General features: G+C 47.5%; 1 pseudogene; it reads right to left on the bottom strand.

Moving 5' to 3' along the window:
* Positions 1 to 2,725: 2,725 nt before the first annotated feature.
* Positions 2,726 to 5,069, bottom strand: LOC114501723 (annotated as a pseudogene).
* Positions 5,070 to 10,264: the final 5,195 nt, after the last annotated feature.

The raw sequence follows: 10,264 nt of genomic DNA, 5'->3' as shown, positions 1-10,264 counted from the left end.
GTTTGCTGCCGTGTGAGTGGCTCCTGCGAGACCCAATCAGCTCTCTTCCAAAGCAGTTTCTTCTTCCCTTGCCCCTCCTCTTTTCCTTTCCTGCCGTGTCAGGTCCTCTGTGTCTCAGCTGGATTCAGAAATCCAGGCAGCAGGAGTTGGACCCCAATCTGGCCACTTCCACCTGAAAAGCCCTTCAGTGGTTTTCTTTTGACTTAGCATAACATCCAAATTCTTTGTCGTGACCACAGACCCTGTGGTCTCCTCCCATCCCTTCTCCCTCCTGGGCCTTCCCGCTGCTCCTCAGACACCCCACTTTTCTCCCCAGCCCCAGGGCCTTTGCACGGACTCTTCTCTCTGCCTGGAACTCTATTCCCCTTTTGTCATGATGTCTCTATTTTTTGACATTTCTGCTCAAGTGCCACCTTCCTCAAGGCCCTTCCCAGAGCCCCATTTGAAAGTGAGCCTCTTCTGCTATTCAGTCGCAGTCGGGCACATCCTCAATCAGGGTTATCAGGGAGAACAGGGCGCCTAGTAAGTTTGAATTTTAGACAGACGTGGAATAATTCTCTAGTATTGTATGGGACACAGTGGTACTAAAAATTATTTATTGTGTATCTGAATTTCACATTTAGCTGGGTGTCTTGTATGTTACTTGCTAAGTCTGGCAGCCCTGCCCTCCAGAGATCCATGCTGAGTGAGTGACTGTGAAGTGCTTAGTCCAGAGCCTGGTGTGCCGTGTGCTAAGTGCGTGTTAACCATCATCTTCACCTCCCTCCTCATCCAGTCCCTTCTTGGAACTACAGTCTCCCTGTACCCTTTCCCCTCTTTGGAGACAGGTGAGAAAGTGATTTCAACCAGAGGAATATCACCTGGCTCCTTAGAACAGCAGAAAATGTTCCTGCCGCAGCTTGGAATCCGATTGCAGTGGTGTTTGGCAGGGAAATGCAGTGAGTTATCACAGAGCATTCCCTCCAGCACTGGGTCATGCAAATATTTATTGCGAGCGTTAAATAATAAATGGAACAGCCTGCCCAATGGTAAATCTGTCATGTTTGGTTTCAGCCAGGAGTTGTGATAGCCCCAGAATTGCTGCCCATTCCGCTGCCTCTGCCGGCCCTCCAGAGGGCGAGGCAGACAGCCCAGTCCTCCAGGGTGGAATCAGCAGGCTGACTAGACACCTGGAAGCTGGAGGGGTGGCTGGGGATGCTCAGCCAGGCATGGAGATTGGCAGGTAGGACCAGGCTGTGGCCCCGGAACCCAAGCGGCTGAGATGCTGGGCAGGCCTGGACTCGGGCAGTCACGCTGCCGTGTCTCAAGGGGCACCATCTCCTTGCGCTCATCCTGAGTTATCTTGCAGTATTTCCCTTAATGCTTGTGTCAGCTCCACTCTGGCTGACTGGCCAGAGCTGGTCAGATTTTGAAAGCGAAGCCAACATTCTCCCTCCTTTTCTAGGCTGACTGGTGGGTGATGAGCGAGGAATGAGACTGTGTGTCCGATACTGAGACACAATAATGTTTTTGGGGCCCCTGATGTGTAGAACTCAAACATGTGGGCTCTTGAGCCAGTTGGATCTGAGTTGGAATCCTGTCTCTGCACTTACAAGTTATATGACCTTGGACAAATCACTTGACTTTCAGGGCCTTCTTGAGTTGTAAGGCAGGGGAAATAGATAGTCCTACCTCCAAGGGTTGTTGTGAGAAGTAAATGAGATCCTGTAGGTGAAGGATTTAGCACAGTGTCTGACCTGGTGAGTGTTATGATGTGCTAGCCCTAATGGTTAATGATGGTTCAGAGATGAAATGATCTTGCCCACACCTACGGACAGGGGTGCCCGGGTCAGCCGCACAGGTGTGAGTCACATCCCAGAGGATGGGGTGCATGGTGTTCTGGGCACACAGTGACTGGGTGGTGAAATTAAGGTTTCGACCTGGAATTTTAGGGCTCTCAAAATGATGCTTTGTTCTACTCCAGATCTACCTTGTCTGCTGTAGGATAGTGGGAAGTGGGAAGTGTGGCCCATGTGCCTGACCCTGACCCTCACAGTGAGGGGTGGAGTCAGAGCTGAGCTAGAATGAGGCTGTGCAGAATAAGGACACTTCATAAGCTGTGCTTGGCTTTGAATCCCTGAGAACTCAACTGGAAGGGGCTTGGACAATAATGGCAGTTACTGTTTTACAGAGGGTGGCTCTGTGGTTAGTTTATTCAATGGCTTAGTTCTGTAATAGTGAATCAGTTTCTTTCCACCTGGCTGCTCTTTTTGCCACTCGTAGCAGATAGCTCTAGCCTCAGGAGTGCCCCTCATGGTCTTGAGATACACAAAAACAGGAGATGAGAGCCTAGCCCTTGACCTTTCCCTTTCTATAAGCACTTTCCCAGAAGCCCCTGCTAATTTCCCCTTGGATTTCATTGGTCAGAACTGTATTGTATGCCTTTTTCTAAGCCATTCACTGGCAAGGAAATGAAATTGCTATCACTGGCTTAGATCTTTCATTTTCAAAGTGTGGCCCCCAGACCAGCATCATCAGCATCACCTGGGAACTTGTTATAAGTTAAATTCTTGGACCCCACCCTAGACCTACTATATCAGAAACTCTGAGGCAGGGCCCACAATCTATTTTTTTAAAGCATCACAAATAAGTTTACTTAAAATTAGCTCAGTTGCATATTTTTAAAAAGTTTCAGAACCTGTCCCCACCAACATGGAACTTGTAGTCCAATCTAAGAGCATGAATAACTGATGGACTAGGCACTTCTGACCCTTTTCTCTGGTCACTGAGAGACAGTCACAAACAAAACATTCCTCTTGCTAGGATGAGTAGGAAGAATTCACTTTTAAAAGAGCTTCATAGAACCCCTGTGGTCATATCAGAAGAGTTCCAGCACTTCAACTGAATATAATTCTCCATTATTCTTCTCTTGATTTAATTTCTGTAGCTCGCAAAAACTTCAGTGTTGTTGAGCTCAGATCAAATGCATAGCTGAGATTTCGGGAACTTGTACAGACTTAACAGTAGCCCTTTTGCTTATGGTATGGTTACCACAACAGCAAAGTCAGCCTCTAGAAGTACGCCTGTCCAAGCCACGACCGGCTGAGGGCTGGAGGGGCAGTCTAGGAGGAGCTGCAGTAGCATGTCCAGTGCGCTTCGGGTAAAGGAAGCCACAGTAGCATGTCCACCATGCTTTGGATAAAGGAAGCACAAATACTGGGGAAACACAGTGATGCGCTGGGCTGGGGTGTCTTCCAAGTGAGACCGGGGAAACGTGCCACTCTGTGCTGAGCCAAGAATTACGTTTAGTAGAGCTGCTCTTTTTGGTGTGACAGCACAGGATAGCATTTCCTCTGTCGTGTCCCGAGGCTTTTTGTTGAACTCTTTATCACGGTTCCCTTCTTTAGGGTTGAGGCCGTTTGGAGGAAATTCAGTTTGCTCTTCCATTTTCTCCCCTTGCATAGCATCGCTCCATATTGACATCTGTTCCTTGAAGCCTGTCATCACCGATGGCCAAGAACATTTTTAAGCAGGCACGGGCGACTGCTCCAGGAATGTCGGGGAACTGCTGCAGACAGACCTGTAACATCTGCACATCTGTCTTTTCTAAGGCAACCTCCATTACGCCAGGGCACAAGCTGTAAGGAAGCCCATGCGTTTTTATCAGCTGCATCAGAGAGCTCCAGGGGCAACATGATGTTTCCGTTGCGCATCTTCCCAGAAGTCCTAATACTGTGCCTCTAATAATCATATGAAAGTCATGTGTCTGCTTAATAGCCCAAAATTTATGTAGTTGTACTTCAGTGTCTTTTCTCAATCTTTCTTTCTGGTTGATGAAAGTTGTTTGGATGCTGGAACCTCTGACGATACACTTGCTTCACTTTTTCTTCTCCTTAAAATTCTCTTTGATAGCGCTGAGTTCTGGGATTCCAGTCTGTACCCCTGTGAGGTTTCCCAGTTTACAAAATGAGGCACAGCATGAGTGCCTGGATCTTGACTGTGTGTGACTTTTCCAAGAGCACCTGCTAGTGATGACACTTCACACTTGCATGGAATCATACTTAGAAATTTTCCATGTAGCCCTGGCCACTGTGGCTCAGTTGGGCATCATCCTGCAAACCAAAGGTTGCAGGTTCAATTCCTAGTCAGGGTGCAAGCCCAGGTCGCAGGTTCAGGGCGCCTACGAAAAGGCAACCAATCAATGTGTGTCTCTCACGTCAATGTTTCTCTTCCTTTTATTTCTTCTTCCCTTCCCCGCTCTCTAAAATCAATAAGCATGTCCTTGGGTGAAGATTTAGAAAAGAAAGAAAGAAATTTTCCATGTAGCATAAACAAATTTTCCCCATAATACCAGAGTGGACCACTGGTCCCTTGTAGTAATTCTTTCGAAATTGGTAGTGTTTGAAATTTTGTGTTACCTATGGAGAGGCATTTCCTAGAAGCTGGTAGGGGTGGTCCCAGGACTGCTGTGTGACCTTGACCCAGGACAGTGAGTGCAACGCCGTTTTGAACATTTCCAGACTCGACAGTCTTGAGCAGCAGAGATCTAATTCCTCTTTGACTTCCATTTTTTTCTGGGTCACTCAGATGTATTGGTATCCAGGTTTCATGCATACATCCATCAGAGCTTAATGACATCAAAGAGATGAATTTCTGACCCACAGTTGCAGGACAACTCTGTATAACAGGTTTTTCTTCTTGCCCAAGTACGAGTGTGTATTTGCTTAGGGCACATGAGTTAAACATTTGTACATAAGCAAAGTAATATCCATGCTTTTCAGTGAGAAAGATTAAAACAGGATGCCTAGATACCATGAAAAACTTTGTCTGCATAATCACTTCTTCATCAGAGGTAAGAGTTCCCGTTTTCTGCTGGGGCTCTGCAGGCCAGGCCTGCAGACCACGAGTGGCCCCTTCCCTGCACGTCCCTTGTATTGAATGCATCCTCTATACGTCAGGCGACAACATAGCTTTAAATACTACAGCCAGGTTTACATCTCCATTATTCCATAATCTCAAAACCCTGTTATCGGGTACAACAATATGCTCTCCAGGCTGAAAGTTGTGCACAGCTGGACATGTTATGATTTGACCTTGTTTCACTGACCAGCTAGCTCCCCAGGGTTTCTGATCAGAAGCCTAGCAAACTCAAGATAACATACAATATTCAAAAAGTCAATTTCTGACTACAAAAAATTAAATTTACAATTAAAATGATAGTATTCAATAAATTCCCTAATTAAAAGTACAAGTAGTCACAGAAGACATGCTGTATGCTCCCACTCAGAGCAGATGGCGGCTGCTGGGGGCCGGGGGAGGGTGGGGAGTCACTGTGCACTGGGGACGGAGTCCTGGTTTTGCAGGAGAGAAGATCTGTGGAGGTGGATGGTGGTGATGGCTGCCCAATGAGGCGCGTGTACTCAATATCCTAAACTGTATGCTTTAAAGAGATGGTTAAGTTAGTAACTTTTATGTTATGTGTATTTTACCACAATTAAAAATTTTTAAAAACTTTTAAAAATACTTAGAATGAAAATATTAACAATAGTGCATTTACAAAATTGATTCCACTATGCCTTTGAACAGGGGTGTGGGAAATTAAGGAGGAATACCTAGGATCCTGCCATCATGCCAGTCCCAACCAGCCACTGCATTCCTGTGCAGGAACTGCAAAATTTAAGGCCACTAGACAGCCCAGGTAAAAAGCAACAGTGTCCTCAGAAGAGTCAAAACAAGTAAACAGTATGCAACCTGTTCCCCAAACTTAAAAGTAGATTGTCTAGCTTCTTAAAGACACGGAAAACATTATTCAGCATCCCAGAGAAAAACAATTACTTTCTACTGGACCACTGAAAGTAAAGCTGCTTAAAAGGTGTGCCTTCAGGCCTTCAGATGAAAAGAGGGTGGAGTGGATAGATTTCCCTGGGACTCAAGTGCAGTCAGTTGGCAACAGGTTATTTATAATCAAGATTCCCATCAAGATGCCAGCAAAACAACCCAGAAGACTTTTCCCCGAGGGAAGAAGCCTCTGGACACAGGGATAGACCAGTTTCCACCATCAGTCATCCCCTCCTGCCCAGACAATGTCACTGAAACCCTCGGTGGGTGGCTGGGGTGACAGGGACCCGAGGAGGGTTGTCCGCAAAGCCATCTCAGGGAGACTCGAAGCAAAAGGGCAGGTTTCCTTTTCTTTCGGAGTCTTGCCCTTGTGGACTTAGATGAGCTGCTGCTTGCAACTCGGAAATATTCCCCTCTCTTTAGGAAAACAACCACGTCACATCCCAGACTTCGTTCGGCGACCCGGAGAAGCCAAGCCGACTTTCTGCTTGCCTTCTTTCAGTCCACGGTCAGTCCACAGTCAGTCCACAATCTTTCACCAAAGCCACGAGAAACCCAAAGCTCCAGCTCCACACTCAGCAATGGGAGAGGCGACAGCGGGGACCCTCCGCTCCTATTGCCCTCACCTCGTAGAGGGTGAGGGTCCCGCTGCTCTCTGTTACTAAAAACTGGTTGGTGTTGTCACTCCGCCCCATGCCTAGGGGCCCATCAGGCCTGGCCCCCAAGGGTACAGACAACGCTATTTCCTCCTCCAGGGCTGCCGTCTCGGGCAAACCTATGGACCACCATGCATCACTCCTGGCAGGCCTCCGCATTCTCTCTCCACAACCCATGTTTGAATAAGGCCTCCAGGTGATTCTGATGGACCAGAGACCAGGGATCTTTACCTGTAGAGAGCCAGGTGGTACATATTCCAGCCTTGTAACCATCCAGCCTCGGCAGCAACTACTTAACTCTGCTGCCGTGGTGGGGAAGCAGCCACAGGAAATACATACATGAGTGGGCCTATGTCTGGAGAGAGATGTGAAATTCATGTAATTTTTACATGTTTGGAAATATTATTATAATTTTGATATTTTCTCAACACTTAAAGATGTAAAAGCCATTTTCAGCTCCTGGGCCACATAAAACCAGGTGGCGGTCTGGGTTTAGCCACCATGGTTTGCCAATTCTGGCTCAGACTGATCAAGCTTTACCCCTGAAACTGGGCAGAGCCCAGCTTCCCTTGAAACAGAGAGACTCCCAGCTCCTTAAAAAATTGAGACCTGGTTTACAAGGAAGAAGGGACACATTGCTATGTCTCCTCCCCTGCAGCGTTCGTCACAGCAAGTCCCCAAGCCCTGGGCAGCAGCAGTGTTCCTGCCAAGAATCAACTTGCTCTGTGTCTCGGTTTTAGAGTCCAGACTCAGTTTTATTCCTTAGGCAGCTTTTCCATTTTCCCACTGAAGCTGGTCTTCATTGTCCTGAAAAGACTTGGCATAATCTGTTCTCATACCTGAAACTCCAGCTGACAACCCCGGGTGGCATCTCAGTTGCCTGGGAGGGGAACAGTACCGCGGTCCAGGACGCTGTTTCAAGCCCCCTGCGTATTCTCTGTGACCCTCCAAGATGGAGTTCCCAACTGCTGTTTTGTGGATGGGGCAACTGAGCAACAGAGTATCAAAAAAGTTAGAGGCACAGTGTCTAGAGCTACAGTGTGGCTTCCCAGTCATGCGATTTTTCTGCCAGTTCTCTGGGCTGCTCCCTGGAGGGTTGGCAGTCCTGTGGTCTGGCTGCTGGCCTCCCTATTTCTTTAGTAAAAGATAATAATAAAAATACTGATAATGACAACAGCAATAAAAAATAGCTACCTTGCAAATGGGTGATTCCTATCTTCCGGACACCATCCTAAGGACTTCATATACATTACTTCCTCAAGCTAATATCCACATAGTGTAGGTGAAGAAATGGAGGAACTGAGAGGCGAAATAACCCAAAGTACCACTAGGGAGTTGGGTGGCTGACCCAAGTTTTGAACCCAGGCTGTTGGGCTTCAGAGCCCAAGCTTGATTAGTTACCTGAAGAGACCCAGGACTAAAATAGAATTGAAATAAATATACAGCAAACTTGAACTCTGCCATTCCTACCTTACCCCCTGCCAGAAGCCTTTTCAACACAAATATAATGGTTTTGTTTTGCTTTTGCTGCTTTCTGCCTGGCTAACAGGTCTAATACTGTGTAAAAGAAACATACCTCTAAATCTGAGAGCCAGCCCTAGCCCTCTATAAATAAGATGATCAGTAGGAAAGGGAAATGCTTTGTTGTTTTCCTCTCTCATGTAGAGAATAGGGAACTGAAGTCTCCACAGTTTGACATGAGCCAGACTGGACTGCATCCTTCCAGAATTCACACGTTGAAGCCCCAGCCTCCCACTGGGAGGGTGTTTGGAAATGGGGCCTTTGGGAGGTGATGTGGTTTAAAGAGGTCATGAAGATTGGGCCCCCGTGGTGGAATCAGTGTCCTTATGAGACACCTCTGGCCTCTCTCTCTCTCTCTCTCCACTTGAGGACACAGCAAGAAGGTGGCAGTCTGCAAGCCAGGAAGAATGCTCTCACGAGCACCAGCCAGGCTGGCATCCTGATCTCAGACCGCTGGCCCTCCAAACTGTGAGATGATAAATCTTGGTTGTTTAAACCATACACTCTTTGCTATTTAGTTATAGTAGCCCACGATGACTAAGAGCATGGGGGCCTGGGCCTGGCCTGTCAGGGGTATCAGATGGCTGGGAATAGCTTCTCAGTTTGGTGCTCTCTGCCCCCTGTCACCACCGGTCCCTTCAGTCAGGATGTGGGTGTACCTTGTATGGAGTAGAGGGGGCTTGGAAGTCATGGGAGGGGCCTTGGGAATTTACAGTAAAAACAGCAACATGGGCAATAACTGTCTTTCTAGGACTTACTGTATTTGAGGCATGAAGCTATAGGAAACCATGGTTTAAGCAAATATGGGGTATTTTCCTTTAACAACAAGGTGTCTGAAAGTGGTGGCTTGGGGGAGCTTTGTGGCTCTGCTTAGCATCCCTGAGGCTCTCCTGGTCTTCCTCTCAAGCTGGTCTCTGTCTGCCTGCTGTGGCTCTAACCTTGTCTGACAAGATCCAAAGGCAGGACTGGGAAGTGATGGAGCATGTGGGAGTTCAGATAGTTATCCAGATTTCTCCAAAATGTAGCAGCTTAAAATAATAACAGATGTTTATTACCTGTGGCCAGGCATTCAGGTGTCCCAGCTGGGTGGGTCTGGCTCAGGGCATCTCGTGAGGTTTCAGCCTAGATGTCAGCTGGGGCTGCAGTCCTCCGAAGGCTTGTCCGGGGCTGGAGGATATGCTCCAGGGTGGGTCTCGCACATGGCCAGCTAGGTGATGTCAGCTGTCAGCTGGAGGCACCTTCTCCACGTGGGACTCGCCACAGGGCTGCTCTGGTGTCCTCACAACTCGTCTGCTCTGTCCCCCAGAGTGAGTGATCCGAGAGCACTGGGAGGAAGTCACAGTGTCTTACACGTTCTGATCTTGGGAGTCACACGTTGTCACTTCTGCTACATCCTAATCATTGCACGTGAGTCACTAAATTTAGTTCACACTCAAGAGGAAGGGAATTAGCTGTATGTTTTGATGGGAGGAGTACTGAAGAATTTGTACACAAATTTTAAAATCACCACATTCTTTATCAACTTCTTTTTTTTTTTTTTTTTTTAATCAGAGAGGAAGATCTTTTCCAGAGGGCTCCTTCCCTTAGTGATCCCTTACATCTCATTGGCTAGACCTGGGTCATATCTTCCCACCAACCAAAGTACTGAGCCATCTTCCTGAGGTCACAATCCTTGGACAGAACTGGGGCTCTGTTAGCAAGAAGATTGGGGGAGGATGGCTTTTGGCTTTTGGACGGTTGTTGACAATGTCTGCCATAGTACTTGACTTATTTGGTCTTTAGTTCTTCTAACAACCTTGTAAAACTATGATCATTACCCATAATTTGCAAATAAGGAAACTGTGGTTTAGGAAAGTAAGTAATTCCCCCGAGGTCAGACAGAAAGAGGGTGGGAGAACCCTGGCTCATTTAGCTCTTCCCACCCTGTGGCCTCTCCCATCACAACAGTGGTTCTTTAACTATGGGGGGGGGGGGAGGGTGGATTTTGACCCCCAGGGGTGTTTGGCAGTGTTTAGAGATATTTTTGGTTGTCACGACTGAGTGGAGGGCACTCCTGGCATCTAGTGGGGAGAGCCCAGGGATGCTGCTAATCATCCTCTGGTGCACAGGGCAGCCCCCCACAACCAAGAATCACTTGACCCAAAATTTCAATAGTGTTAAGAAGTCATGGTTGAGAACTCCTGAATCTGAACAAGTTCTTCGAGGGCAAGGACCATGCTGTCTCAGTCACTTCTGAGTCCTTGGTGCTCAGCCTGGTCCTGTCACATTGA

The sequence above is a fragment of the Phyllostomus discolor genome, chromosome 3 (genome assembly GCF_004126475.2).
Source record: "Phyllostomus discolor isolate MPI-MPIP mPhyDis1 chromosome 3, mPhyDis1.pri.v3, whole genome shotgun sequence".
NCBI classification, from domain to species: Eukaryota; Metazoa; Chordata; class Mammalia; order Chiroptera; family Phyllostomidae; genus Phyllostomus; species Phyllostomus discolor.
The sequence above is the reverse complement of the archived record's forward strand: the minus strand, read 5'-3'. Positions and strand labels throughout refer to the sequence as shown.